The following is a 10,238-nucleotide window of genomic DNA, read 5'->3' as shown; positions in this document are numbered from 1 at the left end:
TGGTGGTCTTTGCTGACCTCCTTCTAAAGACACCCTGTTACTGGTATTTGTTGGTGTGTGTGTATGTGTGTGAGTTTTTTTTCTTTTCTTTTCTCTTTTGAAGGACGCTGTAAAAGAAGTGTCCATGCCTACCTCTATAGCAGTCATTGACTCTCTAGACCAGAGTTTCTCAACCAGGGGTCCATGGAACACTAGAGTTCCTCCAGAGGCTGCTAGGGATTCCTGGAGCAATGAAACATTTTTCCTTCTCAGATAAGTTCCCACCATTGACCCTTTTAGCTATGTGTAAGGGGGTAATTCATCCCAATGACCACAAGTGGAAGGAGCATTCTTCCCACTGACCATCACACTAATGTATCTGGAGTTGTAGATATAGGAATATTTAGCAGAGGTTCCCTAAAATTGGAAAGCAATTTCAAGGGTTCCTCTGTGTTGAAAAGGTTGAGAGAGGCTGCTCTAGATGGTCCCTTAGATGAAGCTCTACTCTTTGACATCTGACACATTTCTCAGTGTGGGCGATATCTGATGTCCAGGTGTGCACTGTGAGGTTTTTTTTCGGCAACCCCTAAAATAAATAAGTTAAAGCTGATGTCCAGCTTTACTGTCACTTTACCTATAAGAGTTGTAGAAGTGTGAATGGACCCCATAGAAAAAAATGGAATTTGCCCTGACATGTAACAAATCATACCGGAGTGGCCTAAACACTTAAGGTGATCATATGCATAATTAAAAAAAAAAACAAACATGTCATACTTACCTGCTCTGTGCAATGGTTTTGTGCAAAGCACCCCCAATCCTACCTTTCTGGGGCTCCCACCAGTGCTCCTGGCTCCTCCCCCCTTCCAAGTGTCCCAACAGAAAGCTGCTTGCTATGTGGGCACTCATGTGGGCTCGATCCAAAGTTACATTCTATGTGTCCATAAGCATACAGTGTGTGGCTCAGCCCTGCCCCTTCACAGGCTGTGATTGACCATTGGCCTTGCAATCTCCTCACAGGCTGTGGTTGACCATTGGCTCTTGCTGCTGCCACTGAGTCCAGTGTGGAGAGAGAGAGAGCCACTGTTCTTCTACACATTGCTGGATAGAGATCGGGCTCAGTTAAGTGGTTTAGGGGAGCTACCTTCTACCTAAACAACTCCTTTAATCTCCAAACTACAGGGACTTCCTATCCTGCTCCTGGCACAATATAAAGTCTGAGCACTGTTCAGCCGATTACAGGAAGCAGTGGGGGGAAATTCACTAAAACTGGTGCACCCAGAATCTGCTGCAGCTGTGCATGGTGACCAATCACCTTCTAACGTCAGCTTGTTCAGTTAAGCTTTAGCAATAAAACCTGGAAGCTGATTGGTTTCTGTGACGGACTGCCTGGCACCCCCAACTAGGTGCCTCCTGCCCTGCAAAACCTTCCAGTAGACCTATAGCTAATACCAGCCCTTTACCCCAAGCTTCATACGCAGACTGGATGTTGAGGTAACACCAAAGGAATAACTGTTGGAGGACATTCCCCTCTTGGGGATGTTAGCAGAGATGAGATGTACAACCAATAAGAACATGAAAATACAACTTTTAAACATGAATATAATTAACAGCTAGGTACCTAGACAAGGCTTATCAGTATGGCTAGTTGTCACAGGAATTCCCCACCCTGCCTCCCTTTTCTACGTGCTGGAAAACATATCCATAATGAGTCTTGATTAGCTGGGCATGCCCACCAGGATGCCCGCAGCCCCAGATACACAAAGTACATTACACCACTCGTTTCTAAATGTCCCACCCCAGATCCAGCTCAGATCTAGGTTACCAAGTGGCATATCTTTGGTGGAAACAGTATAAAAAGTTAATATAACAAAAAATGTTGTTAGTAGCTGAGGCAAAATAGGCAAATACTGCATTATGCAGCTCTTGAGAACCAGCTGGGGAAAGATAAGAAATATGCCCAAGAAGAGATCCATGTCCCCGGATGGTAAAGGTGCATTTGCACAATCTGTCTGATGCAATGTTCTTTCAGACGTGCGACTGTTCTGGGGACTAAAGTTACAAGAAACCTAGAGTTAGGCTTTAAACAAGTCCTTAGAGGAAGTCACGAGGTCACGTGACGCAACGCGTCGACGGCAATACCTGGTGACGCACTTCCGGCGCGGCGCCATCTTGGAACACCCTTCAGCCACATGCTTACACCCATGGTATGGGAACAAGCTGTATTTTTCATCTTGCTGATGTAAGTGTGCATTTTACTCAGTTTTAAGTAAAATTAAAGCGGTTTTACACTATGGAGGATGTCTTCTTCTTTTATCCTATTGGGATCTGAGTTGGGATCCATCCTGCTCATCTGACCATTAAGGATATTATAGGAGAGGTGGAATCAGTGTACTGGGGACATATCTTCAAGTCATCTACCCAAGAGGAAGGTTATCTTGATCCAGTGGTGATATTACATGCTCTGTGGCCCTGCAGGGTCGCAGATAGGAGGTGAGAGGCCATTTCAGCCGGTTTTGGATTGCACTTCGGGGTGTGTGGGTCCATACACAGTCCATTGATTTTGCATGAGCGGAAGGAATGTGATACGCATCACTGGACTTTTTTGATATGTGCACTGTGTGCAGGGGTCTCACATGTGTTTTAGATTTCACTTATCTAGTTCCATCACGCACTATTTTTCCTTTTACATGTTAAGGAGTGTGTTACTTTGTTATATTGACCATGTGCTTAATATGATTCATTAACAGAGTATTTATTTTTTGTTTTAGCGCTACATCATTTTTTGTTTTATTATTTTTTACTCTTCATCAGATCTATTGGTATAGGATCAGATGTTAGCAGCTATATGTGCTTATTTATTGATCATTTAACATAAGAGCGCAAGTAGATTTTGTATATTATTTGAAGTCCTTAGACCTGTCTGCAACACAGTACCCAATAAACTAAGCTAAGCCTAACACTAACATATAAACTAAGCTCTATCATTAAGTAGTCCCTATTCTGCTGCATGCTCAATGCTTCATATGCCATAAACAATGCCGAGCTAAGATCAGAATAGAAAAAAACCGAGGGGGAAAAAAGAGGGTGCCAGAGGGTGAAGAATCGAGAAAAAGTCACTAAGTGGTCATATAGAAGCCTGGAATGACATTCTGTCTGTTCTCACCTCTCCAGTCATTAGGTAGATGATCTCCAGTATGTGACTGATGACCTTCTCTGTCTGCATTGTACAGCTGTTCATCTTCTATCTCAGCACAGGTCACAGGCTAAGGTGGTACTGTCAAGCTTCTCCTTCTACACCACTTGGACTTGTATGTCCTTCAATAGACGTACGTTAAAAGAGATACTATAATATAGGTAATATGAGAAACAGCCACCTAAGTGCACAGTTGAACATCTGCTTGCAACCTGTATGGACAAGTGTAGGGATACAATCCATCAAATGGAAGGATCTATATTAGCAATCAATGGTTCCTGAAGCTACCTCCAAATAGATCTGGGCTCATTCTGGCTGTAAAGAAGACATAAACACAGGCATGCTAGATCCCAATAAAAACTAGCATGATTTATTATAAAATTAACATAGCACACTTACTTCAAGGGTAATGTAAATCAGCAGACTGTAGAGGGTTACATCACTTGGTATCAGAGGGCTGGGTGAGGAGGCGGTGGATATCCCAATTCCAGCAGTGAAGGTACCCATTCTGGATGACAGTCGGGTTCAATCAAAAATCAATGACAGGTAAAGTGAATAACATGGATTATCTTGTTACAATGGAATCTGAAACTAGGTGGGTTATATTAGGCAGCAAGTGAACATATTGTCCCTGAAGTTGGAAAGTGTAAGGATTTGAGTAACTTTGACAAGGACCAAATTGTAATGGCTAGACGACTGGGTCACAACAACTATAAAACTGCAGCTCCTGTGGGACGTTCCCGGTCTGCAATGGTCAGGACTGTCCAAAAGTGGTCCAAGGAAGAAAAACTGGTTAATTGACGACAAGGTCATGGGAAGCCAATGTTCACTGATGCATGTGGGGAGCAAAAGCTAGCTTGTTAAGTCTAACCCAATAGAAGAGCTACTGTAGCTCAAAGTGCTGAAAAACGTTAAGGCTGGTTCTGATAAAAAGGTGTTAGAACATACAATTCATCACAGTTTGTTGTGTATGGGGCTGCAGACTTGTCAGGGTGCCCATTCTGACCTGTATCTGCAGCCAAAAGTGCCTACAATGGGAACATGAACTTCAGAACTGGACCACAGAGCAAGAAGGTGACCTGATCTGATAAATTCAGGAATGGTTGGAGGAACACATGTTTAGATGTGTAGACTTGGCCTCCAGATTTTCCAGATCTTAATCCAATTGAGCATCTGTGGAATGTGCTGCAAAAAGAAGTCCGATCCAAGGAGGCTCCACCTCACAACTTATAGGACTCAAAGAGTCTGTGCCTGATGGGTTATCATAATGTTATGGCTGATTGGTGCAATAATGTGGTAGTAAAGTTCGTTCTTTGACTTTTAACCTAGATGAAGCTTACCTGTAGGTAAAGTGAATATCTCCCAAATGTGCACCATTTAGGAGATATTCCAGAGAGCAGCAGCCAGAGACATCACGCGCTCTGAAGGAGCAGCATATCGTGGTGTTCCTTCAGTGCTGTGTTCCTTCAGTGCTGTGTGCTGTGTCTCCTGCGTGCATATGGAGAAGTTACATCATTGCAGCTTGGCCAGTCAGATGGCCGGATCCCGCGAACCTGGAAGGAAGACCAGGTGAAGATGGAAGCCCTGTCAGTGGTGACAATGTGCCACTGAAAGGCTTAGTTTTAAGCAGGGGCGGACTGACCATTTGGAAACTCGGGCACTGCCTGAGGGCCCGAGGTCAGTAGGGGGCCCCATGAGATGCCCCTGCTACCTTTTTCATAGGCTTTTTGAGTTTGGGCAAGGACACAGGGGCCCCATAATCCCCTATTGCCCGGGGGCCCCATGAGTTGTCAATCCGCCCCTGGTTTTAAGGTAAGTATTATATATTGTGGTAGTTTGTGATACATACTAGCACATTATGATGTTTCCTTGGGAAATTGTTTTTTAAAGAGACTTTACTACTGCTTTAACCACTTGCCCTCCAGAGGATTTGCCCCCCTTCCTGATCAGGCCATTTTTTGCAATATGGCACTGCGTTACTTTAACTGATAATTATGCAGTCATGCAATGCTGCACCCAAATTAAATTTATGTCTTTTTGTTCCCGCAAATGGAGCTTTCTTTCGGTGGTATTTGACCGCCTCTGCGGTTTTTATTTTTTGTGCTATAAACAAAAAAAAGAGTGAAAATTTTGAATAAAAAATTATTTTTTTGACTTTTTGCTATAAAACATTGAGTAAAAAAATCAAATTTCGGCATAAATTTAGGCCAAAATGTATTCTGCTACATGTCTTTGCAAAAATAAAATCCCAATACGTGTAAATTAATTGGTTTACGTGAAAGTTATAGCGACTAATGGCAGTATATATATATATATATATATATATATATATATACTGTATGTATATACATATATACTTTTTTATATTAGTAATGTCGGCAATTAGTGACTTATAGCGGGACTGTGGTGGGCATTCTGACATTGGGGGGAAACTGACTGTCACTGACATCCCCAGCGACACCAATAGAGTGATCAATACTAATAAATAGCACTGACACTGTACTAATGGCACTGGGCAGGAAGGGGTTAACATCTGAGGCGATCAAAGGGTTAACTGTGCTGTGTGTGTTTTACTGTGTAAGAATGCTGCCTTGTATTGCTCTGCTATGGCACTTATACCCCCATCGTTCCCAGGCCAATTTTCAGCTTTGAGCGCTGTCACACTTTGAATGACAATTGCACGGTCATGCAACACTGTACCCAAATTAAATGTTTATAATTTTTTTTATCACAAATAGAGCTTTCTTTTGGTGGTATTTATTTACCACTGGGTGTTTTTTATTTTTTGCGCTATAAGCAAAAATTAAAAAAAAAAGTTTTTCTTTGTTTCTATTATAGAATTTCGCAAACAGGTAATTTTTCTCCTTCACTGATGTGCGTTGATAAGGCGGCACTAATAGACAGCACTGATGAGGTGGCACGGATAGGCAGCACTGATAGGCGGCACTGCTGCTGCTCCACTGATATTCAACAATGATGGGCACTGATGGGTGGCACTGCTGGGCAGCACTGATGGGGGGCATTGCTGGGCACAGGTGGGTGGCACTACTAGTCACTGATGGGCACAGGTGGGTGGCACTACTAGGAACTGATGGGCACAGGTCGGTGGCACTGATAGGCACGAATGAGCACTTGTGGGTGACACTGCTGGGCACTTGTGGGTGGCACTGCTGGGCACAGGTGGACGGCACTGGTGGGTGACACTGCTGAGCGCTGATCAACAGAGCACTGATCATCAGTACCTTGATGATCGGTGCTGATCCTTCCTCTGACAATTGCCAGCAATTGGCAGTACTTTCCTCACGCTGTGGCAGCGTGAGGAAAGTGCAGCCGATAACAGGCAACTGCATTTACCGGTGATTTGCTGTAGCGGGAGCCTGTCTGATCATGTCATGTTAAACTGTGAATGTGTGTAGCATGTTACGAAAGCTGAACTTATCCTTCAAGTCCTGTGTTTGTGTGTGTGTGTGTGTGTGTGTATATATATATATATATATATATATATATATATATATATATACCGTATTTGCCGGCGTATAAGACGACCCCCCTACTTTTCCTGCTAAAATGTAGTGTTTGGGCTATACTCGCCGTATAAGACTACCCCTCTTCCAATGCACACCAGTGGGAGGAATAGTGCCCCATCATTGATGTCAGTGGGAGGAATAGTGCCCCATCATTGGTATTAGTGGCAGGAATAGTGCCCCATCATTGGCATTAGTGGCAGGAATAGTGCCCCATCATTGGCATTAGTGGCAGGAATAGTGCCCTATCATTAGTATCAGTGGAGGAATAGTGCTCCATCATTGGTGTCAGTGGGAGGAACAGTGCCCCATCATTGGTGTCAGTGGGAGGAATAGTGCCCCATCATTGATGTCAGTGGGAGGAATGGTGTCCCATCATTGGTGTCAGTGAGGGGTGGAATAGTGCCCCATCATTGGTGTCAGTGGGGGGTGGAATAGTGCCCCATCGTTGGTGTCAGTGGGGGGGGGGAAATAGTGCCCCATCATTGGTGTCAGTGGGGGGGAGGAATAGTGCCCCATCGTTGGTGTCAGTGGGAGGAATAGTGCCCCATCATTGGTATCAGTGACACCAATGATGGGGCACTATTCCTCCCACTGAGACTTGCTGACCCTGTTCTCGTATGGTGCTGCTGCAGCCAGCATATGTGGTTGCAGCAGCACCTCTACACAGAACACTTACCTGCTGCTCCGGCACTCAATTTTCGCGGGGCCGCTCGGCTCCGCCCCCTCGCCGGTGATTGGCCGCCTGTGTGCCTTTCCTGAGCTACAGTTCTGGCGGCCAATCACCAGTGAGGAGGCGGAGCCGAGCAGCCGCACGAACATCCAGTGGCCGAACTGAAGGAGACGCCGCGCTTCCTGGACCGGATCGTCGTGGGACTGGATCCAGGTAAGAGACATCAGCCCCTGCAAACCCCTGTACTTAATGCCGCAGCCCCCCTAAACATGTGTACCGGCGTATAAGACGACGCCCGACTTTTGAGAAGATTTTCAAGGGTCAAAAAGTCGTCTTATACGCCGGCAAATACGGTATATATATATATATATACATACATACACAGTTGTGTTCAAAATAATAGCAGTCAGACATCACTAACCTGATCAATCACTGTTTTTGGTAGAAATCACATAGTAGAGTAATAGAAATCCAACAGCACCAATAGCAAATGTTGTACATGCTGGTTACAGTGCATTTCTCTCTGAAATTCTTAGGGAAATGGGTCGTTCCAGACATTGTTCAGAAGAACAGCGTACCTTGATTAAAAAGTTGATTGGAGAGGGGAAAACATATAAAGAAGTGCAGAAAACGATAGGCTGCTCAGCTAAAATGATCGCAAATGCTTTAAAATGGCAACCAAAACCTGAAAGACGTGGAAGAAAGCGAAAAACTACCATTCGAATGGATAGAAGAATAGCCAAAATGGCAAGGACTCAGCCAACAATCAGCTCCAGGAAGATCAAAGAAGGTGTAAAGTTCCCTGTGAGTACTGTTACAATTAGAAGACGCCTATGTGAAGCCAAGCTATCTGCAAGAAGCCCCCGCAAAGTCCCACTGTTGAAAAAAAGATGTGAAGAAGTTACAATTTGCCAAAGAGCACATTGATTGGCCTAAAGAGAAATGGCGCAACATTTTGTGGACTGATGAAAGTAAGATTGTTCTTTTTGGGTCTAGTGGCCGGAGACAGTTTGTCAGATGACCCCCAAACACTGAATTCAAGCCACAGTACACTGTGAAGACAGTGAAGCATGGTTGTGCAAGCATCATGATATGGGGATGTTTCTCATACTGTATATATATTTCCACCCAAAACCTAAGTAATGCTAACCTACTCCCAACAACATTCTAAGCCCAATCTATCTAACCCTGTAAAGAAAAGATCGCTATACTTACCTGTTCTGAAGCCGCTCTGGTCAGGTCCCAGACTGAGCTGTCAATGATGACTTCTGTGTAGAGCAGAGGCAGTCAGCAATGGATGCCCCATAAGAGGTCTTTGGGTGATATCATCTCCTCTTCATTTCCCAGCTGTTGTCGGCTTTCTCTCTCTCTGGCACACAGAAGCCACCACTGGAGACCAGACTGGTGTGACTTCAGAGTAGGTAAGTATAGGCATTTTTTCTTTACAGAGAGATAGATTAGGCTTGGAATGGGGCTGGGAGTAGATTTAGCCTTAAGTTGGCAATAGACGGTTCAAAGCTCAGCATCTTCAGCAGGGACCAGCCAAGATTCAAGCCATTAAATAAATCACTTGGCAACTTATAACCTAAATAAAACGTATATAGTGAATATCCAACTTCTAATCCCAAGAAAAAGTCACACTTTCACCCTTAAAAACAAATACTAATATTCAAAACCTTTTTCTTATCCTTAACTTAAATTATTAAATCAAACCATAAAATGAAATATAAATAAAAATAAATAAAAGTCACTAAAAATAAATAAATTTCCAAGTCCAACAAAATCTCTCAATCCTGTGTGTCCAACTTCAATATTTCCATTATTCAGGACCCAGTGAATACCTGGAAAAAAATTAAACTAAAATAGTGTATTATCTTCAAATAATAAGTATATACCTTCAAAATAAATACTATAATCTGTGCAAAATAAAATAGATTCAACTGTGAGTAACATGTGAATCGTACAAAATCACTCTGTGTACACTATAAATAAACTAATAGTGACAAATTGTGTATACTCAAAAGCAAAAAATAAAATATAGATTTTAATTATATATATATATATATATATATAAATAAACCGAATAAATTTTAACCACCTCCCATCCGGCCGTTGTACTTTAAGTGCATGGACATGTAGGGCTGAACTTACTAAAGAGAAACAGACTGTCCACTTTGTATTTTTCTTTCTTACTAAATGTAAATGTGGCAAAGCTTCACTTTGTAAAGAATGCCCAATCAGGTGCAAGGGGGAAAAAAAGCATTTTTGCTTGCACATGATTGGATTGGAAATCAGCAAAGCTTTACCACAATTACTAAGCTCTGGGGAAAATGGGTGCAATTGCACTTGCAAAGTGCACAGTCTATTTGCCTTTAGTAAATCAACCCTATAGTGTCAAACAAACACAAATAGAAATGGGAGGAGCTACAGAGCAAAATCCTGTGATGCTAGTCCACAATGGGATAACACAACGTTTAGGAGGGTGGACAGCACCAGCAGTAACAAGTTTTCTATGTATGTAACCAGGTGTGTCCCCAAAGAAACCACCTAATGAAATCTATACTACAAGGGGGTTGGCTACAGAACAGTAAGCACACATTATTGCTCCATAAAAATTAAAAAAAAAAAATTATATATAAAATGTGTGTTTTTCTCTTTTTCAATACATTTTTTTGCATTCTTTGTTTTAGGTTTTTATAGTCATACACAGACATTGCAGTCACATGAGCATTAGACATGACATGACCATGAGAAAAAATCAGAGCCAACGTTGATAGACGAGTCAGGTGAAATTTTAATTTGCCATTCTATATTACAAAGCATGAAAATTGTTTCCACTAAATATATTGATCACCCAAACTCAATATAT

Source organism: Staurois parvus, unplaced genomic scaffold (assembly GCF_062004578.1).
Source record: "Staurois parvus isolate SC_StPar_1 unplaced genomic scaffold, SC_StPar_1.0 ptg000232l, whole genome shotgun sequence".
NCBI classification, from domain to species: Eukaryota; Metazoa; Chordata; class Amphibia; order Anura; family Ranidae; genus Staurois; species Staurois parvus.
Note: the sequence above shows the minus strand (reverse complement) of the source record.